Raw genomic sequence first — 26,711 nt, 5'->3', positions numbered from 1 at the left:
GAGAGAAATCTCCAAAATGACAGAATGATCTTCATTGGTTTCCAAGGCAAACCATTCAACATCACAGTAATCCAACTCAATTCCCAACCACTGATGCCAAAGAAGCTGAAGTTGACCAGCTCTACGAAGACTTACAAGACCTTCTAGAAATAACACCAAAAAAAGATGTCCTTTTCATCATAGGGGATTAGAATGCAAAAGTAGGAAGTCAAGAGCTACTAACAGGGAAGTTTGGCCTTGGAGTACCATGTAATATTACTTAGCTGTAAAAAGGAACAAACTATTGACACAATGGGGCACAAGGGCATTATGCTTAGTGAAATAAAGCTCATCTCAACAGATCACATACTATATGATTCTAATTTTATGTCATTCTCAAAATGACAAAACTATAAAGATAGAGAACAAATTAGTGGTTGTCAAATGATTGAGACAGGTTGAAAGAAGAGGTTTACAAGAACTACACACACAGACACAAATGCAGGTTGAAAAAGTTAGGGTAAACTCAATAAAGTCTGTAATGTGGTTAACAGTAATGTACCAATGTAAATTCCTGGTTTTGATATTATACTACAGCTGTTGAAGACGTCAGTCACTATTGGGAGTAGCTAGGTAATGGGTACACAAGACTATTATTTTTAACCTCCTGTGAGTCCAAAATAATTTCAAATAAAAAGTTAAACAGTAAAACAAGGGCTTTTATGGATTCACTTTTTCATGGATTCACTTTCAAGTTCCACTGAAAAGCATTACACAGTGGCGAAAAGTATGACCACCATTTACTATGTGGTGATCTCTTGATACCTCAGTTTCCACGTTCATATAAAGAAGATGATTACTAAAATCTTACTAAATTTCTCAAATGCAAACTTCCCTATCAAGAAGGCTCTCCAGAATTTTTTTTATCCTTGTGTATATGGAAGAAATACTTAATTACTAAAGTTCAAAAGCCCAGAAATCAAGGTAAAATATTGAAAATTGTGACTACACAAAAATTTTTAAATCTTATTTTAAAAATAACATGTTAAAAGGCAAAAGTTTAACAAACGAGGAAAATATCTGTATTACAAATAATAAAGAGCTAACTTTCTTTTTAACTTTTATAATGTACTAATAGCTCTCACAATAAGAAAAATGTCAACAATTCAACAGAAAAACAAGCCCAAAAACTGTTCATAGAAATTTAGATGATTAATAAACTCATGATAGCCTATCTCATGTTACAAAAAATACAAACTAATCAATGAGAAACCAATTTTCACTTGCCAGGAAGAAAGTTTCAGTTTTCATTTAATACTTCTATACTGCTTTATTTTCTCACTATTATTTGCTTTAACTTATAAACAGTTTGTAATATATTTTTTCATTTTTGGCTGTGCTGGGTCTTTGTTGCTGCATGAGCTCTTCTCTAGTTGTGATGAGAAGGGACTACTCTGCTCCAGTGTGCAGGCTTCTCACTGTGGTGGCTTCTCTTGTTGCACACACTCCAGGGCACACAGGCTTCAGTAGTTATGGCACATGTGCTCAGTACTTGCGTTCCTGAGCCCTAGAGCACAGGCTCAATTGTTGTGGGCCACAGGCTCTAAACATGTGGGATTGTCTTGGATCAGGGATTGAACGTGTGCCTCCCGCATTGGCAGATAGATTCTTTACCACTGTGTCACCAAGGAAGTCCCATCATAAACTTTTTTTTTTTAATTACTCAGCATGTGTCACATTCTGGAAACAATTTGTTTCATTTAGAAAACTTCCCATTTGTTAAGACTTTAAAAGCAAATTTAACTGAAAAATTTACTTCAATTAATCACTGCATTTTCCCTACAAGAAAAAAGTTGTTATAATACCCACAGATTGCATGTCTGATTTTTCTCAATAATATTATACATTTAAGAGAAGGGATGATGACTTTTACCTTTCTTTAGTGCTTCATATTATCAAACGTAATGCAGGACAAAAAATGACAAACATGAAGGAAAAAATGGAGAGATAAGGGGAGAGATGACAAACAGATCCTGGATTCACATTTAGTCTCATTAAACAGCACCACCTCTGAAAAGTCGAAGATTTTAAAACATACACATACATCCTCTGCCAGTAAGTCATATTACAGTCAGTCTCCAATTTCATTTATAAGGCTACTGAGACATTTTAAATGAATTTCCATTAAAGTATTTTCTTTGAAACAAACTATAAAATCAGACTCCATGTACAATCTTTTATGTAATCACTGTTTTTGGTACAGTAGAGGGATTAAGGAGAGTGAACACAATCTGCCACACAGACGTGGAGTAGACCAATGAGGTTAGTGTGGGACATTTGGGGTTTACTACCAGATAGTGATGAACATTCCAAACCACAAGCTGTAGAGACTGGCAAAGGGGAAACAGCTTGCTGAGCACTCCTCAATGGTTAATTGCTTGTAAAAAGAATACGAAAACTGGTAACTTGGTAAATATTTTCCTTTTTCTAAATTAAAAAAATTTTTCATAGCATTACTTATCACTTTTGGAAAAGCAAAAGTAAAGCGATATGATTTTGAAGTTTCAAAAATATTAAGCAATAACATTACAGTTTTATGTCTAATTAATGACTCCACGTTAGGTTGCAAGACTAGCTTTCTAAACTATGACATATGCACCTTCATATTTAAGAAACAGAAACTAAATGAACTCCAAATATTATATACTTCTACATGTATGCTTATCTGTAAAGTGATTATAATTATTAGCTTCAGTTTGACATACAGTGCAACTATCCATGATACTAAGAAAAAGATACAAAGTGGAAAAATGAAATACAATAATTTTTAATTAGATCTGCTACATGAATCTGGACATCTAATATTAAAAATCCCAATCTATGAAATAATCTAAACTTCCCAATAAATCTGAACATCTGGAAGTACATTGCACAGCAATTAGAAAAAGTTGCACTATGGAAAAATATTAAAATCATTCGGCTTATGTTTTGCAAACTCTAGCAGAAAACTAATGCTAGGGTTTACTGAAACAAACACTGCTGGTATCTCCTATTTCCTCCAAGAAAAAACAAAAAGCCATTATTATCTCTAATTTTCTCCTAACAAGTATAATGACCCCTCTTGTGACATAATGGAAACTATGAACAAGAATTTCAATCAAAATAGCATTCATAAAGACATGTGGATACTTTTAAACTTTAAAACCTAAGTATCTACCCATACACCCAGAGTTTCTGAAACTAATAGCTAAATCTGGTTTAATTCAGACTCCCTTTCGTAAAAAAGCCATGTCTAAACACTGAGATTCATGGGAAACAGTACATCCTTTTTATGTATGGGGACTCTCTCTTAGGCACTTAACCTAGCAGAGTAACACATATGGATCACCTCCTGAATATATACATTACAACTTAGCTGATATCACAAAAAAATGTCATTATACATAAGCATTTACTGACAAGGAATGATACTTATAATAGTTAAGTGGAAAGTCCTTGAATAGTATAAACAGTTCATACTTTATGTATGAAGAAAAATAAGTATGTATATTCACAGAAAACAGCTAAAAGATTATATATCAAAGTGTTATTCTTTCATTTTTTTATGTTCTAAATTTTTACATTAAATATACATTCTCATAAATAGAAAAATAAATGTCATTTTTAAAACAATACAAAAGCTCTTATGCTTCTTGGAAAATACAGATCTACTTTTTCCTCTTCCTCCCATTAGTTACAACTAAAAATCCTGGATATTATACATATATAAAACAAACATAAGACTTTGAAAGGTGGAGAGAAGAAAGCAGAATGTCAAGGGACCTTGGGAAACTAAGGAACAAAAAAGTGATGAGTTCCCTGGGTTTTCTTTTTGTTTAATATATCTTAATATTGGAAATGACGAGCCTGGCAATTCAGAAACACCTAAGAGTGCAGACAAGGAAAACTCCAACAAAACTCTGCTTCACTTTAGCCCAAGGACCAGGAAAGAGGCAGCTAAGCAAGACAGAAAACTTTTAGACAATAACCATTTTACTCCAGTCACAAACACCAGAGAAAACACAGCAGTCCCAACACTATCGTATGGCAAAGGTGGAACCCTCTCTAGGATGGAGTCAGGGACCAAGGAGTGGATCCAGGACCTTATCCCTGAAGCAGGTAAAGAAGGCACTGCAGTATCAGTGAAGACCACCTGCAGAGCCCAGACTGCTACCACATTATATCAATATAAATGGCATTTCTCCAAAAACTAAACATGCAACTACCATATGACCCAGCAATTGTACTCTCAGGCAAACTGCCAAACTGTTTTCCAGAGGGGTTGTACCGTTTACTGTTAATTGTTTCTACGTCAATTCCTTGTTATATGGTTTTGCAAACTACTAGGCCAAAGGGTACAAAAAAAATCTCTCGTATTGTTTTCTTACCACCTTATATGAATCGACAATTATTTCCAAGTTACAGGTTTAATTAAAAAACAGAACTCAAAAACCATACAAAAAACTGACAAATACACTAAATATTTGGACCTCTTAAGGCAGCACTTGAAGGTCAAAGTGTTAGTCACATAGTTGGGTTCGACTCTTTGCCTGCCAGGTTCCTCTGTCCATGGGATTTTCCAAGGAACAATACTGGAGTGGGTTGCCATTCCCTTCACCAGGGGATCTTCCCAACCCAGGGATCGCACCCAGGTCTCCCGCATTGCAGGAAGATTCTTTACCATCTGAGCCATACAGTCTTATACTCAAAGAACCTAAATTGAACCTAGAACGTGTAAGAGACTCAAAAAGGCCAAGAGTTCCCTCTTGGCCTTGTGGTTAGAATTCTAGGCTTTCACCACCATGGCCTGGGTTCAATCCCTGGTCAGGAGACAGATTCTGCAAGCTGCGTGGCACAGTCAAAAAAAAAACAAAACAACCACTTACTGAATTAGATTGAATAATATAATCAACATTTCAAAAATAAGACCCTTAAAAATCTAACAGTTCCATTTCATTGGCTTTAAACAAAACAATCTTGGAACAACAAAAAAAAAGCCAATTTCAAGAAAATAAAGTATCCTGGTATTTTTCCACAAAAAGAACAGTAACTGATATCACTTATATGTGGAATCTAAAATATGACACAAATGAACTTATTTACAAAACAGAAACAGATTCACATTAAAAACAAACTTATGGTTACCAAAGGGAAAGAGGGTGAGGGAGGAATCAATTAGGAGTTTGAGATTAACAGATACAAACTACTACATATAAAATAGATAAACAGCAAGATTCTGCTGTACAGCACAGGGTATATTCAATATCCTGTCTAAACCATGATGGAAAAGAACATGAAAAAGAATATATATGTATAACTAAATTACTTTGCTGTACACTGAAAGCAAACACATTATAAATCAGCTATAATAAAAAAATAAAATATAAACCTCAATTGAAAAAGAAAAAGTACTATTCATGAAATCTGAAATCACCATATAGCAGAGATTCTTTACAAACCAAGCAGCACACATAAATACCATGTATTCAGTAATAGTGGCCTCCCCAGCCCAAACCTGAAGTGTGAAGGGCCCTTCCTTCCTCCATCGCTGAGGCCAGACACCGTTCCATTAAGGCAGGGCAGGGGCAGCTCTGCAGCACCTCTCCCACATGTGGCCACAACTAGCTCACCAGGCCTGCCCGCTCTGGGGACAACAGCTCCCAGGCTACCTCATCAGTCACCAGCGGAGGAATGAGGCCAGTCGCAGGCGGAAGCAGCCACCTCAGTGATCCCACTAATGGGCATGTCAATTGCCTCTGCAAGGCCACCGAGGTCTCCACCAACTGCAAGCCTAGCTCCACTGAGGGCTGGAGATCCTGGTCACTTTCTGGTGTCCCATCTTTCTGCTCCGAGTGTAGAGGCATCAAGGCCAGTGCACACATGATAGCCGCTAGAGCAGCCGTTAGCGCAGCCGTTAGTGAGCAACTGTCAACCAGCAACCATTAGTGGTTCTGCTCAGCCATTGGTTGGTGCCACACTGAGCACCTCCCCCAAGCAAGCAACTGTTAGTGAGCAACTGTCAACCAGCGACCGTTAGTGGTTCTGCTCAGCCATTGGTCAGTGCCCAGTGGGTTCCTCCCCCAAGCAAGCAACCGTTAGTGAGCAACTATCAACCAACAACCCTTAGTGGTTCTGCTCAGCCATCGGTCAGTGCCCATTCGGCCCCTCCCTCTCCTGTATACAAAGGGAGTCCAAATTCAGACTGAGGGACGATGGGTTTTTCAATATATAATTTTATTTATCTTTGGCTGTGTTGGGTCTTTGTTGCTGTGCAGGCTTTTCTCTAGTTGAGGCGAGTGGGGGTTAATCTCCATTTGCGGTGCCCAGGCTTCTGCTTGTGGTGGCTTCTCTTATTGCAGAGTGCGAGCTTTAGGGAGTCCGGGCTTCAGTATTTGTGGCGCATAGGCTTAGATGCTCCAGGGCATATGGGGTCTTGCCGGATCAGGGATCAAACCCATGTCTCCTGCATTGGCCAGCGAATTCTATACCACTGAGCCACCAGGGAAGCCCAGAAGATAGTTTTTTGAGATGTTAGTCTGCCATATTTTTGGTCTGCTAGCTTTCTGATTAAAGTCGTTATTTCTTGTTCCAACAACTCACCTCTCAATCGATTTATTGGTCTGTTGTGTGGCGAGCAGAATGAACTTGGGCTCAGTAACATACGCACCCACTTCCAAGAGTCCTTAAGCCAAAAAACTTATTCTACTCATCTAACTTTTCGTCAGTATGTGTGATTTTTAACTGGATCTGGCTAAACTGGATGTATCTTGAACAGAGTGTCTTTAAGATTAACTGTCACAATTGGTGACCATCTCTATTACGTATGAACACAGCCCTTTTTACCTGACAAAGCGTAGCGTTAGTCTCTAGTCATGTCTGACTCTTTGTGATCCCACGGTCTGTAGCCCACGAGGCTACTCTGTCCATGGGATTCTCCTGGCAAGAATACTGGGGATTGCCATTCCCTTCTCCAGAGGATCTTCCTGACCCAGGGATCAAACCCATGTCTCCTATACTGCAAGAAGATTCTTTACTATTTAAGCTACAGGGAAGACCCTTTACCTGACAAAACTGTCATTCAATAACAAGGAAGTCTCTAATTTTACTAAAAAGGTCCAAGCAATTCAATAATTAAAGGAAAAAAATGTATATAGGGACCTGTGTTGTCACTTCATTTAAAAACAATAAAACAGGGACTTCCCTGGCGGTCCAGTGGTTAAGACTTCACCTTCCAATGCAGGGGGTGAGGGTTCAATCCCTGGCAGGGAGTTAAACCCCACATGCCTCTGAGCCAAAAATCTAAAACATAAAACAGAAGCAATCTTGTAACAGATTCAATAAAGACTTTAAAAATGGTCCACATCAAAAAATATCTTAAAAAAAAAAATTAAAAAAAGAAAAACAATAAAACAATTGTCTTTTCTGAGTAAGTTCCCCTACATGAACACCTGATCTTAAAATCTAGGTGCAACATCAGCCGACTTTATGATTAGTAATGAAACTGAAGGTAAGAGTTAACAGTCAAGTTAACAGGCTCTATGATGGAATAATTCAAGTAAAAGTACATAGTCACAGCCCAACCTATTTATAAACTAAGTTGATAATGATAAAAAACTACCTAGGATATCAACTTTAGAGTAATAGCAACTATGCTTACTTTGATTCTTTATGATCCATTGAATCTATGGACACCTGAAGTCTTAATTATTTCAGAATTAAACTACTCTTGAACATCTCTCTCAGACTTCTGGCCTTTAAAATATTAATCATATAGCTTTTTTTCTCCCCAGTCATATAGCTTTTAATATACACAGGTTCAGGAATTATCAGTTTGCAGCAGAACTGTGAAGCAAACAATAAACAGTTCCATCACCAAAAGGGATCACATCCCAACTAGTATAAACTTAGGCATTCATACATTACTAATACATTTCCTTTGGAACATAACACAAGGCAAGTATTTAAGCTAACATTTCTTACCTACTAAAAAGTATACTTGCCTGGAGAATCCTACGGACGGAGGAGCCCAGTAGGCTACAGTCCATGGGGTCAGAAAGAGTCGGACACAACTGAGCGACTTCACTTTCACTTTCAAAAATCTTAACAACAGAACAAAGTCCTAGAGACAAAACTAAGGAAGATTAGGGAATTCCCCGGCACTCCAGTGGTTAGGACACAGAGCTTTCACGGGTGTGGCCCCAGGGTTCAACTCCTGGCTGGGGACCTAAAAAGACTGCAAGCCACCTAGCATGGCCAAAAAAACACGGAGAAATAAAATAAAAAAACAAGTTTAAAAAGGTAAAAATCACCTGTAGCTCGAAAAGGAAATGGCAACCCACTCCAGTATTCTTGCCTGGGAAATCCCATGGACAGAGAAGCCTGGCAGGCTACAGCCCATGAGGTTTGAAAGAGTCAGACACAACTTAATGACAAAACAGTAGCAGCAGCAGGGAGCTTTTAAATACCCGTGCACCCTAAGACTCTCCTACACTATGGGTGAGGACACAGAAATGGTAAAATCGCCATGGAAAAAAGTTGGGAAATTTCTTGTTTATTTTATTATTGGAGCATAATTGCTTTACAATGTGGTTCATTTATGCTGTACATATATACAATGGAATATTACTCAGCCATAAAAAGGAATGAAAGTGCATCATTTATAGAGATGTGGATGGACCTAGAGTCTGTCATACAGAGTGAAGTAAGTCAGAGAGAAAAAAAAAATATTGTATACTAACACATATATATATACATATATATATATACTCCATTAAGAATGAAGAGATGGAGCCAAAGCAAAAACAACACCCAGTAGTGGATGTGACTGGTGATAGAAGCAAAGTCCGATGCTGTAAAGAGCAATATTGCATAGGAACCTGGAATGTTAGGTCCATGAATCTCGGCAAATTGGAAGTGGTCAAACAGGAGACAGCAAAAGTGAACGTTGACATTTTAGGAATCAGCAAACTAAAATGGACTAGAATGGGTGAATTTCACTCAGATGACCGTTATATCTACTACTGTGGGCAAGAATCCCTTAGAAGAAATGGAGTAGCCGTCATAGTCAACAAAAGAGTCCAAAATGCAGTATTTGGATGCAATCTCAAAAATGACAGAATGATCTCTGTTCGTTTCCAAGGCAAACCATTCAATATCACAGGAATCTAACTCTGTGCCTTGACCAGTAATGCTGAAGAAGCTGAAGTTGAACAGTTCTACGAAGACATACAAGATCTTTTAGAACTAACACCCGAAAAAGATGTTCTTTTCATTATAGGGGGCTGGAATGCAAAAGTAGGAAGTCAAGAAACACCTGGAGTAACAGGCAAATTTGGCCTTGGAGTACAGAATGAAGCAGGGCAAAGGCTAATAGAGTTTTGCCAAGAGAACGCACTGGTCATAGCAAACACCCTCTTCAAAAAACACAAGAGAAGACTGTACACATGGACATCACCAGATGGCGAACACCGAAATCAGACTGATTATATTCTTTGCAGCCAAAGATGGAGAAGCTGTATACAGTCAGCAAAAACAAGACTGGGAGCAGACTGTGGCTCAGATCGTGAAATCCTTATTGCCAAATTCAGACTTAAATTGAAGAAAGTAGGGAAAACCACTAGACCATTCAAATGTGACCTAAATCAAATCCCTTATGAGTATACAGTGGAAGTGACAAAAAAGATTTAAGGGACTAGATTTGATAGAGTGCCTGATGAACAATGGACAGAGGTTCGTGACACTGTACAGGAGACAGGGATCAAGACCATCCCCAAGAAAAACAAACGCAAAAAAGCAAAATGGCTGTCTGTGGAGGCCTTACAAATAGCTGTGAAACGAAGAGAAGCTAAAGACAAAGGAGAAATGGAAAGATATATCCATTTGAATGCAGAGATCCAAAGAATAGCAAGGAGAGATAAGAAAGCCTTCCTGGTGATCAGAGCAAAGAAACAGAGGAAAACAATAGAATGGGAAAGACTAAAGATCTCTTCAAGAAAATTAGAGAAACCAAGGGAACATTTCATGCAAAGAGGGGCTCAATAAAAGACAGAAGTGGCATGGAACTAACAGAAGCAGAAGATATTAAGAAGAGGTGGCAAGAATACACAGAAGAACTGTACAAAAAAGATCTTCACAACCCAGATAATCACGATGGTGTGGTCACTCGCCTAGAGCCAGACATCTTGGAATGTGAAGTCAAGTAGGCCTTAGGAAGCATCACTACGAACAAAGCTAGTAGAGGTGATCGAATTCCAGTTGAGCTATTTCAAATCCTAAAAGATGATGCTGTGAAAGTGCTGCACTCGATATGCCAGCAAATTTGGAAAATGCAGCAGTGGCCACAGGACTGGAAAAGGTCCGTTTTCATTCCAATCCCAAAGAAAGGCAATGCCAAAGAATGCTCAAACTACCGCACGATTGCACTCATCTCACATGCTAGTAAAGTAATGCTCAAAATTCTCCAAGCCAGGCTTCAGCAATATGTGAACCGTGAATTTCCAGATGTTCAAGCTGGTTTTGGCAGAGGAACCAGAGATCAAATTGCCAACATCTGCTGGATCATCAAAAAGCAAGAGAGTTCCAGAAAAACATCTATTTCTGCTTATTGACTATGCCAAAGCCTTTGACTGTGTGGATCACAATAAACTGTGGAAAATTCTGAAAGAGATGGGAATACCAGACCACCTGACCTGCCTCTTGAGAAACCTGTATGCAGGTCAGGAAGCAACAGTTAGAACTGGACATTGAACAACAGACTGGTTCCAAATAGGAAAAGGAGTACGTCAAGGCTGTACATTGTCACCCTGCTTATTTAACTTATATGCAGAGTACATCATGAGAAACGCTGGACTGGATGAAGCACAAGCTGGAATCAAGATTGCCGGGAGAAATATCAATAACCTCAGATATGCCGATGACACCACCCTTATGGCAGAAAGTGAAGAACTAAAAAGCCTCTTGATGAAAGTGAAAGAGGAGAATGACAAAGTTGGCTTAAAGCTGAACATTCAGAAAACTAAGATCATGGCATCCGGTCCCATCACTTCATGGCAGATAGATGGGCAAACAGTGGCTGACTTTATTTTTCTGGGCTCCAAAATCACTCCAGATGGTGACTGAAGCCATGAAATTAAAAGACACTTACCTCTTGGAAGGAAAGTTATGACCAACCTAGACAGCATATTAAAAAGCAGAGACATTACTTTGCCAACAAAGGTCCATCTAGTCAAGGCTATGGTTTTTCCAGTAGTCATGTATGGATGTGAGAGTTGGACCGTAAAGAAAGCTGATCGCCGAAGAATTGATGCTTTTGAACTGCGGTGTTGGAGAAGACTCTTGAGAGTCCCTTGGACTGCAAGGAGATCCAACCAGTCCATCCTAAAGGAGATCAGTCCTGAGTGTTCACTGGAAGGACTGATGTTGAAGCTGAAACTCCAGTACTTTGGCCACCTCATGCGAAGAGCTGACTCATTTGAAAAGACCCTGATGCTGGGAAAGATTGAGAGCAGGAGGAGAAGGGGATGACAAAGGATGAGATGGTTGGATCACATCACCGACTCAATGGACAGGGGTTTGAGTGGACTCCGGCAGTTGGTGATGGACAGGGAGGCCTGGCGTCCTGCGGTCCATAGGGTCACAAAGAGTCGGACATGACTGAGCAACTGAACTGAATTGAACTGAACACATACATATGGAATCTAGAAAGAAGGTACTGAGGAAGCTATTTGCAGGGCAATTTCTTAAAAGGTTAAGTATACGCTACCCTCCAAATCAGCCAATCCACTTTCATTGTTACCCGCTCAAAAAATAAAAGCATGTATCTACACACAAACACACCACACACACCCAAAATCACCCACAGCACTTATCACAATGCTATGTGCAAAGAAGATACAGAAGGATCTGTGCTATTAAACTGAACATAGTAAAAAGAATGCTAGAAATTAAAGTTCAAGTCCTGACTCAGCTATAAATGTGGTATGTGACCTCAAAGAAGACAATTATTCTGGGCCTCACAGTAGTTTCATGAGTCTACGAATTTCATCGTTTCATAGCCAATTTACCATATATATGGTAAAATGAAGCTTAGAGGCAATGCAATTCCCACTGAAAACACCAAAACACCACCAATTCCACATCCACCAAGATTATAGTTTGACTTGGACCACTAGGCAATATCTCACTAGCATTTTAAAGGGTGCCTTCCCCATTCACAATCTCTTAATTCTCACAACAACCCTGTGAGATAAGTATGATCAGCACCCTGATTCTGTAAATAAAAAGGTTCACTGAGTTGCCCCAGGCTTCAGAACTCTTTTATGATAGAGTTGGGACCTAAACTCTTGCCTTTTGACACCTGGTTCAGTGTTAATACTTCCATACTATAACACATATATCTGACAAAGGATTTGTATCTAGAATATATAAAGAACTCTTAAAGTTCATGGATTAAAAACAAATAACCTAATTTAAAATGGATGAACGATCTGAATATACATTTCTCCAATATGTTCTACCTATAAGAAAACAATTGAGAGCCCTCTAGAATCTTCCTGTGTATTTCTATTCCTAAAAGAGAAAATGGATTATAACCTAAATGATATCTGAGAACTTCAGACAGTTTAACAACAGCAAAAAAAAAAAAAAGATATCATAGAATTTCAGACAGCATAATGACAACAGCAAAATGATATCTGAGAATTTCAGACAGTTTAATAACAACTTTAATGAAGCAAACCTTTCTTAAGGGTTTCTCTACTCACCACCTATCCCCAATCTCCCCTAAATTTTTCCATTTTTTCCCTTTTTTAGAATATAGTATAATCTCTAAAAGCTTTTTAAATTTTTTCATGACAGTCTCAACATATGTGGGGTGGGGGTGGGGTGAGGGATGAGAAAGAGGCTGTAGCTATTTTATGTGTGAGTCTTTTATAAGTCAGAATCTATACTTTGTCATAATAAAAAAATCTTATAAACTATCTTCAATCAGTAATCAATAACTACCATTTGAAGGATACTAGCTGTGCCTTTAGTAAGATGTAAAATATTTTAATTACTATTTTGCACACAAACTAGAGCAGAAAGTAAGAATCAAGATCTCTTTTGGAAATACTTTAATACTTAAGTAATAAAGTCAGAAGTAAGGAGAAAATAAACATTAAGTTTTGTTTCTAATTACGTACTACTAGGGCTTCCCTTGTGGCTCAGCTGGTAAAGAATCCGCCTGCAGTGAGGGAGACCTGGGTTCGATCCCTGGGTTGGGAAGATCCTCTGGAGAAGGGAGCAGCTACCCACTCCAGTATTTTGGCCTGGCAAATTCCATGGACCGTATAGTCCATGGGGTCACAAAGGGTCGGACACAGCTGAGCGACTTTCACTTCACTTCAGGATCTGATCTTGGAATTCTCTAGCTGAATATTAATCTATTCAAATAAAAATAATGAAAGAACGTATCAAAGTTATAGACATAGAAAGGATAAATAAAGCAAAGAGAATGGAATCAGGATTCAAAAGGTCCTCTTTGGAACAATGGAGAGAAATCAGGAATTACAGAAAGGATATAGGAGTGTACTGGTGGGTCAGACGGTAAAGTGTCTGCCTGCGATGGGGAAGATCCTCTGGAGAAGGAAATGGCAACCCACTCCAGTACTCTTGCCTGGAAAATCCCATGATGGTAGGTTGCAGTCCATGAGGTCACAAAGAGTTGGACATGACTGAGCGACTTCACTTATAGGAGTGTAAAGCAGTCCTATACATAGTTTCAAGAAACCAACCGAGGACGAAGACTTTGGTTAACAGCAGCTCTAGAGGAAAAAAAGACCTAGAGATGAGCTTACTACCAGACAAGTATAAACTAACACTGAAAAAAAGTGGATATTGGAAGAAAAAAGAACCTAATTTATTCTGAAGCAGCACTGATGGAAACTAAGCTCCCTAAGGGCAGGGATCATTTTTAATTCCTTAACCACTTTACTTCCAAGGCCTAATACAGTAGTATCTGTGTGTGTGTTAGTGGCTTAGTCGTGTTGGGACTCTCTGCGACCCCAGGAACTCTAGCGCACAAGGCTCCTCTGTCCATCGAATTCTCCAGGGAAGACTGAGGAATGAGTTGCCATTCCCTTCTCCTGGGGATCTTCCCCACCCAGGAATCGAACCTGGGTCTCCCAAAATTGAACCATCTGAGCCACCAGGGAAGCTCTTGAGGACAGAACATATGTGACAAACTGTCCACAGGACAATCCCCAACATGGTAAAAAGTTTAGACAGCACATTTCAGAAGACGTGGCTAGAAGGAAAAACTGTTTAGTCTGGAAAAGAAAAAATTTAAGTAGGACAAAATAACTGTCACTGAATAGTTATAAAGTGGACACTGGATCTACAGGGGATAACTGTACAGAGCAAAAGTAGAACCAGTAAATAAAAACTACAGGGAGGCACCTCTGAGATCATTATCAAGGAAGTCTTCCTAAAACGACAAATGACAAATTTGCAAACCTGGAATTGACAGCCACCAGCTGTGAAATAGGAAAAGGAGTACGTCAAGGCTGTATATTGTCACCCTGCTTATTTAACTTATATGCAGAGTACATCACGAGAAATGCTGGGCTGGAAGAAACACAAGCTGGAATCAAGATTGCCGGGAGAAATATCAATAACCTCAGATATTCGGATGACACCACCCTTATGGCAGAAAGTGAAGAAGAACTAAAAAGCCTCTTGATGAAGGTGAAGAAGGAGAGTGAAAAAGTTGGCTTAAAGCTCAATGTTCAGAAAACTAAGATCATGGCATCTGGTCCCATCACTTCATGGCAAATAGATGGGGAAACAGTGGAAACAGTGTCAGACTTTATTTTTTTGGGCTCCAGAATCACTGCTGATGGTGATTGCAGCCATGAAATTAAAAGACGCTTACTCCTTGGAAGGAAGGTTATGGCCAACCTAGATAGCATATTTAAAAGCAGAGACATTACTTTGCCAACAAAAGTCCATCTAGTCAAGGCTATGGTTTTTCCAGTGGTCATGTATGGATGTGAGAGTTGGACGGTGAAGAAAGCTGAGCGCCGAAGAATTGATGCTTTTGAACTGTGGTGTTGGAGAAGACTCTTGAGAGTCCCTTGGACTGCAAGGAGATCCAATCAATCCATCCTAAAAGAGATCAATCCTGGGTGTTCATTGCAAGGTCTGATGTTGAAGCTGAAACTCCAATACTTTGGCCACCTCATGCGAAGAGTTGACTCATTGGAAAAGACCCTAATGCTGGGTAGGATTGGGGGCGGAAGGAAAAGGGGACGACAGAGGATGAGATGGTTGGATGGCATAACCGACTCGATGGACATGGGTTTGGGTGGACTCCGGGAGTTGGTGATGGACAGGGAGGCCTGGCGTGCTGCAATTCATGGGGTTGCAAAGAGTCAGACACGACTGAGCGACTGAACTGAACTGAGCTGTGAAATCCCTATCTAGGGGAGTACTTATGAAAAGAAAGGGCTGGATGATTCACCTGTACTGTGCGGAAAGCTGCACTAGCTTATCTCTAAGATCTCTTCCAAGTCTATGATTCTGCAAGTAGAAAGAAGTCCTGTAAAGTAACTGTTCTTGCTCTCAACACTCCCAAGGTTTAAAATTAAAAAAAAAAAAAAAACTAAAACCCAGGAACTTCGTTACTTAAAGAAACAATCCCACCAAGAAGGGACAAAAGTAGTCAAGATACTTGATATGAAGAGATTGCTTTGCTTGGGATTAAGCTTATCATTGGGAGTAAGAATAGGTCACCAATTTCAGCTAAAGTCACTCATTCCCTGTTTGGCCAGGGGCAAATGATTTCATCTCGCCACTGGAACTGAAAAATAGTAATTTAAAATACCAATATTATAGGAATATAATTTAAATCAGTTAACTGCAAGATGCTTTGGAATTTACCTTAGGTGACAATTAAAATTGCACTTTCCACCTGAAACTAACACAATATTGTAAATCAACTATATTCCAGTTAAAAATTAAATTAAAAAAAAAAGAAATACTAAAAGAAAACCCTGTACATTCCTACTTTACACATATATTAGGGTTGAACTATTAAGTAAATCTATTATAAATAATAAGGACCAAGTATCTCACTGTCAGAGAAAGAAATTGCAAATAAGCAAGGAGGGGAATGCTACAATGAACTCTGTGATGCTGGATTAGAGTCAGAGAGACCAGTATGAACCCACGTTTACATTTATATACAAATAGATACAGAAGCAGGTATGTATAGGGAATTCCCTGGTGGTCCAGTGCTTAGGACTCTGTCCTCTCACTGTTGAAGGCACAGGTTCAATCTCTGGTCAGGGAACTAATATTCTGTGAGGGGTGGCCAAAAAAAACAAAAATCAGATGTGTATACCTAGGTCAGTATACATAAATATATTTCCTAACTGTTCCCTCTTAGTGTCAAGAAGCAGTAATATCCCAGTAGCAGTGAGTACACCCAGTTCATTTAGAAACCAGATCTTGGTTTCTAAATATTGTTCTCCAATAAAAGAAACAAGGAGAAATGGTTGATTCTAGGACTGAGGCAGAGAAAATACAAGATCAGACTGGAGCATCTGTGACATCAGAAAGTAAAAATGTGCTCAAAAAAAAAAGGGGGGGGACAGGGTAGGAGGGGGACGTGTCAAAAGAACATAGGTGCCAAATGGTCAGAGCTAGAAGAATTTATACAATGAAATACAACCCAAAGGGGGAAAAATATTCATGAATTCACACTAAATGATTAAATTAAGTAAATGGGAGGAAAAGCACAAATCTTTCTTACAGAAGAATTCAAAATAATAAATGTAGGAGGAATGAGGGAGGTAGAAAATCACCACTAGAATAGCACAGTAATTGCTGCTGTGGGCAAGTTTCACTGACATTAGAGGATGAAACTAAGAAAAAAATCAGATCTTTGTATAGCCTCTCAGAGATATTTACTAATTACTGTGGGTGGTTTTAACATATGCTCACAAAGTCTTTGATACTCAGGAGGTGGAGCTTAAATTCTCTTGCCCTGGAGTATGGGCTTGACTCGGTGACTCATTTCTAGCTTCTAACAAATGAAGTAAGGAAACGGAAAGAGTCACTTTATAAAAAACCAGGCAGCCAAGTTACTAAAATCAAGTTACTAAAGTTAATATCAGCAATAAGCCATGTTGATATCAGATATCATCTGATACAAAATGTGTGACAGGAAGGGTATACCATCTCTCTGATATTCTTCCCTAAAATGCTTAATCTCAGGCTAATCAAGAGAAAACAAAACAAAATAACAAAGAAGAGAAAACAGAAAACTCAAATTCAGTAACACTCTACAAATGATCACTACTCTTCAAAAGTGTCAAGTGTCAAAGGCAAGGAAAAACCAAGAAACTGTCACTGACTGGAAGAAACTCAGGGCCCATGACATCTAAGTGCAATTTGGTATCCTGGACTGAATCCTGTAACACAAAAAGGCTATCAGTGTGGAAAAACTGGGGAAGTCACAGGAAAACCTGTTGTAAGTCAGTTGCTAATGTCAAACTAATGTTGATTTCTTAATTTTGATAAATTTATCATGGTTATATAAAACCCTAACATTAAGGAAAGCTGGATGAAGAGCATAGAAAAATTGTGTACTATCCTTACAACTCTTCTGTAATCTAAAATTATTTCAAAGTAAAAGACTTTTTAAAATTGCAATTCCTTGTAAAGTTAGGAAGGGGGTGAGGAAAGGGTATAGATAAATTTCAAAAGATACTTAAATAAATGCAAACTAATAACACGGGTTTTACGGTGAGAAGATGAACTGTCTAACCTGTAAAGAATCACAAAAGTCAACTCTGTTGACTTTCCAGCTTAAAATTTTAATGACATACAAAACAGTTCCCTTAAGTTCTGTACTCAGAAATTAGTGTAGAATACTCTAAGAAGGTAGTGGGTACAACATATGTTTGCTTGATCCCCTTTCTTGACCCTAATTGTCCTCGACACACTCACTCCAAGCAATAAGGCTGTCACAGTAAGCTGGTTCTAGGTGGCTTCCCAGGTGGCACAGTGGTAAAGCAACTGCCTGCCAGTGCAGAAGCCTGGTGATAGACCATGAAGTCGGAAACAGTTGCACAAGACTGACTGACTGAGCACACATACACACAGGCTGGTTCTAAGAATGCCATTTAGAAGGACAAAGAAATCAGAGCTATCTACTCAGTTTCCTTTTCAAATTGAATAAATCATATGAACTATATCAAGACAACTTCAAAATGTTCCTTTCAGATGTCCTTGCTTTTTAAGGAAAAATAAAACCTACATATCAACAAGTGATGATTAATACTTTAAAATAAAGAGGAAAAGGAGAATAGCGATGCCAAAAATTTGAAGTGTCAACAGCAAAAGTTTACACAGCCAAAGGATGGATCACCAAATTCAGAGACAAGATCAGGGAAAAGAACAAGACCCTAAGATCAATAGGAACCACATCTCTAAAACTAAGCCACCTATCTTGATGTAGGTGGGAGGTTCAAACCACACAAGGGAAAGCTCATCCCCACCCACCCCCACCCTCCAACCAAAATTAAAACTGCAAGCATCTTTCCCTGTTCTCAAGACACTCTGAAAAAATTTGACAAACTTGTCAGTCTCTCCCTTGAAAGCCAATTAGAACACAAACATTTTTATACCCTCTAAAAAAAATAAAGCCAAGCCACGTAAACATAAGAAAATCCAGGTGTTTCCTTCACTGACACCAAACAATGGAAAATGACTTTTTAAATATGTAATATAAACTTATTCATAAATTTGGGGATTTTAACTCAAGTAAATATATGCTGGGATGACATATATGCAGAGACGCCTTAAAATACTGAAGAGGCTTCCTTGGTTGGCTCAGTGGTAAAGAATCCACCTGTCAATGCAGGATCACAGGTTAGATCCTTGATCCCTGATCCAGGAAGATTCCACATGCCACAGAGCAACTAAGCCTGTGCACCACATCTATTAAGCCTGTGCTCTAGAGCCTAGGTACCAGAACTACTGAAACCCCCAGTACCTAGAGACCGTGTTAGGCAACAAGAGAAGCCAACTCAATGAGAAGTTCATGCACTGCAACTATGGAGTAGCCCCCTCTCACCACAACTAGAAAAGGTCCCTGCCCAACAATAAATAAATAAAATTATCTATTAAAAAAAAAAAACTGAGACAGTGAGGAAATGTGTTAGAATCTCCCCAGCACTGTCCAACGTAAATATGTGAGTAAATATGTGAGTTTGCACACTGGAGAAAGAAGGCTGACCCACTAGGCTTCTGTAACTTGATTAAAACATTCCCTAAGAACATCCTGTGCTCTTTAGTTTCAATTCTATAATCAACTGCACTCTTATTACTGATTTGCCTGCCCAGAAACAAAGGAGGTGTCCTGGGCCTGTAGGTAATTAATGCCAGTTGTTCATATGGCAATTAAAACTTTGGATGTAAATAAATTGATATCTGGCTTATCATTCTCCAGTGAGATTACTCTGCACGAATAAATTCTCAAGTGCTTGAATCATCCCTGTGTGAACCTACAGTTTCTGAACTACTGTGTGGGAGTCAGAAAGACCCTGGTGTGGATGCCACTTAATCTGTGTGACCTCTGATTTCCATCAGTCTCCATTTCCTCACCTAGAAATAAACACCTACAACTAGAGCCTGGAAGACGGCAAGTACTCAAGAAGTGACAGCTTTATTCTATTTAAGCCATATTTGAAAGCAAGTGTATAACTCAGGTAAAAACATTTCCTTTAAAAAGCAGCAGTATGGACCGTCAAACCACATCAAATTAAAAGACACCCCCAGAAGAGAGACGTCCTGTACAAGAGAGTTGAAAAAAGCAAAGTTAAAACGTTGCAAGTAAAGTACCCCCTGCACTATACAGAGGGAGTCTCTTGCTTAGCAACTCTTGTGTTGTCGACCAAACACCCAGCCCGTAATAGTTAGAGCATGACAACTGTTCACTCTAAATCCATGTGCTCAGCTTGGATTCAGGACTAATTTATAAAAATAGCTGCTGCTGCGGCTCTTTGAATCTCTTTGAGCGGATGACTGGGCAGTGTTACCCTATAGGCCTAGAGCAGCTGTATTCCCTCACCACACCCATTTCTCTGTCTGCCCAGCCCAGCGAACGGCACCACCTCCCCCTCCCCCAGCCCCCATCTCTGCAGCATACTATTCTCCCTCTTCCTGGGCTGAGTGAGCAAATTACAAGCACAAATATCCCCTGATGCAATGCCACAACCATCCCTGGGAAAGAGCAGAGGCAGATGCCAAAAGTGCAGCAGCAGGGAAATGGGCGGGACACACACAGAGCAAGAAACACAGCAATCCTAGGGAGCCAGGGGAAAGGAATCGAGAGGCCCTGGAGAGCAATACTGTAACTGGACCGAGGAGGGAGGGAAGAGGGGGTTCCCGGGAGAAAGCTGGGTAACACTATCCTGAGAAGCACATTTCACTCTGGGTCTGGGTCCTAAAACACAAAGCTAAACGTAATCCTGTCTCCTCCCCAAAGCACCAAATGCATTCACTTTACCCATTCCTGGATGAAAGCAAAAACCCTAACACTTCCCCCCACCCCCCACGGAGTAATTTCTCCAAAGAACAACTCAAGCAACACACTAGTGGAGAACCTGGCCCATGTGCTAAATCACCATCTCCGTTCTGGGTAACATTTCTAACTGCCCCTCCAGGTCCTATCCTCGCATCCGCGGGCTTTACAGCGACCCATGCGCACTCCCGCAGCCAGACACATGCTTACTCCCCAAACAGTGCTAGGGCAGCGCGCGCCGGGAGAGCCCAGCCTGGGGCCACGTTCCCTCGAGCACTCCCTACCTCTTCACGTAACCCCCTGGCCCAGCACCCTCTCTGAGGCTCACCTCCGCCCCATTTCAACTGACCCTCAAAAGCTTCACAGCACGACCTTTGAGTTCTCCTGTGTCCCCGAGCCCCACCCAGGGCCCCAGGCTGCAGCCGACCCTCGCTCACCCGGCTCAGCCTTAATCCCGCGCCAGAGAAGTGCGGCTCAGGCCCGTCGCCCCAGACCCTCTCGGTCCGCCCCGCCCGACGGGCCCCCTTATCGTGCCTCCAAGACTTGGAAGATCGTGCCCGTAGGCCCCCCTCGCCCGACCGCCCCCGCGTCCCGCAGGCCGGCGGCCACCGCCCTTCCCCGCTTCGGGCGGGCTTAGTGGGGTCCCGGGCGACCGCGGGGCGAGGCTCGGGCAGTCCTGGGGACAGTGAGGAAGCCGCCCCTCCGATCGGGCCCCGCCTGCCGCTGCACCTACCCGCCGCAGCCGCCGCCGCGCCGGAGCCGGAGCCGGAGCCGGAGGGAGCCGGGAGAGGGCCAAGAGTAGCCGGGAGCCAGCGAGCGAGCCCGAGGGGCGGGACGCAGGGAGGCGGCCGCTTCCTCGTCGCCCTCTTGAGGGCCGGCGCGAGGGAGGGGCGCCGCCACCGCCTATCCCGCGGGCGCGGCGGCTTCGGCCAATAAGCGGGTCGAAGGGGCGGGCGGAGGGCAGCGGCGGACCAATAGGGACCGGCCCCGCCGCCTCGATCTGGGCGGGGTAGCGGCCAAGCGGAGGAGGGCCGTTTTGGGAGAGATACGCGAGGGGTCTTCAGACGCCTGTCCCCCTCCCGCCCGCAGCTGCTGCTGCTGCTTGGGCGGCGGGAGGACCGACCGACCTCCCCCGCTGCTCTGTGTGCTGGTCGTCGCTTCCTTTTAGAACCTGAGTGCTGGGAGACGGGAAGATGCGAGAGGCCGGGCACACGCGGCCGGACCCGGGTCTCCCCGCCGGCCGGGCCTGTGGGCTCTATGATGTAACCTGGGAGGGGCGCGGGGCGGGGCCCGGGGCGCCGGCCAGCTGGTCGCGGTAAAGAACCGTAGCGGGATGAGGACGCGGCTGGGGGCGCCTCTCCTGGGCTGCTCTACCACCAGCCCCAAGTGACGTGGCTGGTCCAAGCTGAGAAGTGCTATTAAGTATAGAATACCCACCGAAATTTCGAGACTTAGCTCATTCTTAATCTTAAATTGATTACAATATGGGTCGTTACAAAATTGATTGCAGTTTTGGGTATCTTTGGTTAAATAAAATAATGTTCAAAGTGATTACTTATTTTTTACTACTTTTTAAAATGCGGCTACTAGAAAAAAATTACAATTACTGTTTGGTTCACATTGTATTTCTGTTGGGTAATGCTGGTTCAGAACTTAAAAGTGATAGCTGACACCCTATTGAATGCTCACTATGCTCCAGGCACTCGACACCTAATAACTCATTTAATCACCACGACAATTCTGTATGGTTGGTATTCATGTTCTCATTCTCATTTTACAGATGAGAAAACAAACACAGAACTAACCTAATGTCAGCAAGCCAGTAATTGACAGAATGGGGTTTAACTCTGTCCACCAGGCAGTAGGGTCCATATACTCAACCTCTAGAGCAGGCTGGTTACCAGAAAGAACACTGACTTGGTTGAAAGCCAGAGGTCCAGGCCTGATACTTTCTAGCTGTGTAACAGTAAAGCAGTTAAGCTTCACATGCCTTATTTATAAAAAATGAGAGAATACATCACCAGCCTCTCTCATAATTACTGGTAAGATGACCTGGAGGTAGCATACTTAGGTAGTTAAAACTGGACTCGGACCTGGACTCCCTGAGCACTGCTACTTACAAGCTTGTGGGCTTGTGGAAGATATAGAATCTCTCTGTACCTCAGTTTCTTCAACTATAAAATGCATAATAATGGTGCCTACCTTATTAGTGTTATGTGGATCAAATGTGTTAAAATATGCAAAGTGCTTATGTTGGTGCCTAACAACAAGCACTTACAGAGTTTACAATTAATATCATAATGACTGTAAAGGAGTGTTAAGAGCCTAGACATATATGAAGGGATTAAGAATAAAAGGATGGGGACTTCCCTGGCAGTCCAGTGGTTAAGATTCCACACTTTCAATGCAAGGGGTGCAGGTTTGATCCCTGGTTGGGGAACTAAGATCCCATATGCCTTCTAGGCTGCCAAAAACACAGGGAGGAGTAAAAGGATGGGGGGGCGGTATTTACCCAAAGAAAGTAAAAACACTAAGTTGAAAATACACAGGCACCCCTATGTTCATTGCAAGTGCATATCAGTAGACAAATGGATAAAGAAGGTGTGGTAGATTTATACAACAGAATATTACTCAGCCATAGGAAAAAATGAAATTTTGTCGTTTGCAGCAACATGAACAGACCCAGAGGGTACAATGTTAAATGAATTAAGACAGGGAAAGATGAATACCATATGATTTAACTTATCTATAGGATTTAAAAAAACAAAACAAAGCAAAAACAAAATCGAGTTCATAGATATAAAGAACTGATGACTGCTGGAGAAGGAGGAGGATGGGGAGCTGGGCAAAATAGGTGAAAGGGATTAAGAGGTATGAACTTCTAATTACAACTAAGTCTCAGGAATGTAATATACAGCATAAGGGATACAGTTAATAATTACTAAACACAGTAATAATTGTGATGGTTATTAGACTTATTGTGGTGATCATTTTGTAATGTATTTAAATGTTGACTCACTATGTTATATACTTGAAAATAACAATATTGCATATCAACTATACTTAATAAAATTAAATACATTAAAAGATAAGTGGGAAAGGGATAGCACTATGAATTTGGAGCACTGGAAGGGACTTGAGGACAATCACAGCTAACTGAAATAACTGGCCTAGATCACACACCAATTAATAAGTCAGGTGTCTTGGCCCAAACCCAGGGCTTTCCCCCTCTCTCACCTTACCCAGACTCCAAAGTAGGAGAACTGCCATTGTCAAGCCTGAATTCACTCACCCAACAGATGTTGACTGAGTACTAGCATATCATGAAGGGCCACAAAGTGAAGAGCACCTGTACAAAGATGAATAAGATAGATTTCCTGTCTGGTAAAATAAGCATTACTTTACACCAAAGCCCACAGCTGGTCTAAGCAAGAACTTAACTGTTGTAGGAAACCACACAGGTGGGAACTAGAAAAGTTACTTTGTTCCTTCTTCCTTCTGCCTAGAATAATCAGCCCCTAGATGTGTCCCAGGCTTCACCACTAGAATTGGCTTTGGGCTTTGAGCTCCTTAGATGTAAGATGGCTAGGAAGATTCAAAAGCGTTAGACTCCTCCACTCCATAAGATAATAAGAGTCATCAGGTGGGAGGGGGGTCCAGGAAGGGGAACACATGTAAACCCATGGCTGATTCATGTCAGTGTATGGCAAAAACTACTACAATATTGTAAAGTAATTAGCCCCCAACTAAAATAAATAAATTTATTAAAAAAAAAAAAAAAAGAGTCATCATGTTCTGTGTATCCCAAGCTAGACACCCATCTCAGCTATCCCCTTCCTTCTCCTTTCTCAGGCCTACCAGATGCTCCTTCTGTCTCAGAAACATCTCCATCAACACAGATGATGTTCCCTGTTCTCTTCTCTATATACTGCCACAGCTATTTCCAAGCCCTCTGCCAAACTTGATGACCTTCTACATGCCCCCTCCAATTCATATACCCACTCTTGCACCTCTTATATACCTATTAACACCACTTACAACATATGAACTAAAGAGCCTCTTGATGAAAGTGAAAGAGGAGAGTGAAAAAAGTTGGCTTAAAACTCAACATTGAGAAAACTAAGATCATGGCATCTGGTCCCATTGCTTCATAGCAAATAAATGGGGAAACAGTGACAGACTTTATCTTTTTGGCCTCCAAAATCACTGCAGATGATGACTGAAGCCATGAAATTAAAAGACACTTGCTCCTTGGAAGAAAAGTTATGATCAACCTAGACAGCATATTAAAAAGCAGAAACATTACTTTGCCAACAAAGGTCTGTCTAGTCAAAGCTATGGTTTTTCCAGTAGTGATGTATGGATGTGAGAGTTGGACTATAAAGAAAGCTGATCGCCAAAGAATTGATGCTTTTGAACTGTGGTGTTGGAGAAGACTCTTGAGAGTCCCTTGGACTGCAAGGAGATCCAATCAGTCCATCCTAAAGGAGATCAGTCCTGAATATTCATTGGAAGGACGGATGCTGAAGCTGAAACTCCAATACTTTGGCCACCTGATGTGGAGAACTGACTCATTTCAAAAGACCCTGATGCTGGGAAAGATTGAAGGTGGGAAGAGACGAGAACGACAGAGGATGAGATGGTTGGATGGCATCACCGACTCAATGGACATGAGTTTGAGTCAACTCCAGGAGTTGGTGATGGACAGGGAGGCCTGGCGTATTGCAGTCCATGGAGTCGCAAAGAGTCAGACACGACTGAGCGACTGAACTGAACTGAACCACATATGTGGTAAATTATTTGTATAAACATGGATCTGCCCTGATTCCTTCTTGAGGTACAGGTACTTTCTGTTTGCCTACCTGCAATAGGAAAGAACATTCCCTTCACTTTCAGGGTACCTAGGATGGAAACACAGATCACCAGGAATCCCTGACACTCCAGTGATTAGGACGCTGTGGTTCCACTGATGGGGGCTCGGGATGGATCCCTGGTCAGGGAACTAAGAACACTCAAGTCACGCAGTGCAGCACACCCCCAAAAAATAAACACATAGATCCCCAACGTCTCAGAGTTGGAGGGAATATGAGCAAATGTCCAGTACCTAACGTCCAGTGTCTAAGGATATATTCTTGAGGCTCTAGAAGTTCACAATAAGACATTTTAAAGTTATCCAACATATTTATTATCCATGAAAAGCATACTTTATATTTATCCATCCAAATTTTGATCAAACCGTTGACTAAGACACAAACATGGGCAGAGTCCAATGGCATACCATAGAGCCTTCCCTCCAATTTTAACCTAAACTACTTCAGTAGCTTTCCTTTGCATGACAATCCTGGAAATGGCTTCCAAGACCTTGTGCAATGATGCTATCTCGGTTTCCCCACATCATCTGCTTTGTTTCTCAATATACCCAGCTTTCCTGAACTTTCCCCTGTCAGGACTTTTCTCAAGCTGTTTTCTCTGCCTATCCTGAATTGTAGGTAATATATTTTCTGCCTAGAAAATTTGGGAAGATCTACAAACTATTAGGATTAATAAGAGAATTCAGCAAGGTTACTGGATACAAAGTTAACATACAAAAAGGAACAGCCGTCCTAAATACCAATAGTCATCAATTACAAAATGAGATAGAAAAAAAAATCTCACTCGTCACAATGAAACAACAAAATTGATATGGAACCTAGGAATAAACCTGATAACAGAGTTGTAAGACCCCCTATGGAAAAATGCTGTAAAACTTTACACCTTTTAGAAGAAAATATGAAGGGATATCTTGATGCTCTCAAGGTAGGAATCTCTGGCTAAAATTTCTTGCTATGAACACTTGTCAAATAAATATACAATTTTTACGTACCAGATTTTATCATAATTTATGATGTTTATGTTAGAATTCCATGAGGAGAGGGAAATATAATTACTTGGATTCAAATTCAAATAGCATAGAGTCATAGAATTTAGGAGCTAGAAGGGTCGTTTGGGGTCATTTAGCCCAAACCCTTTTTAGAAAAAGTAAAAAAAAATTTTTTTGCCACTATACACAGCATGTGGGTTGTAGGATCTTAGTTCCTTGACCAGGGATTGAACCTGAACACCAAACATTTTAAAGATGAAAGAA

General features: G+C 40.9%; 1 protein-coding gene across 1 annotated transcript in view; it reads right to left on the bottom strand.

Moving 5' to 3' along the window:
• The window catches only part of MAP4 (microtubule associated protein 4), a 155,207-nt gene extending 133,744 nt beyond the window's left edge, over positions 1 to 21,463 (bottom strand). Inside the window, 1 exon segment of the mRNA XM_081525772.1 lies at positions 21,321 to 21,463. The gene's annotated coding sequence lies outside the window, so the exon portion shown is untranslated.
• Between the last annotated feature and the right edge of the window lie 5,248 nt (positions 21,464 to 26,711).

This window comes from Giraffa tippelskirchi, chromosome 9, assembly GCF_054371585.1.
Source record: "Giraffa tippelskirchi isolate mGirTip1 chromosome 9, T2T-mGirTip1v1.2.pri, whole genome shotgun sequence".
In the NCBI taxonomy this organism is placed as follows: domain Eukaryota; kingdom Metazoa; phylum Chordata; class Mammalia; order Artiodactyla; family Giraffidae; genus Giraffa; species Giraffa tippelskirchi.
This window is presented reverse-complemented; position numbering and strand designations above follow the sequence as displayed.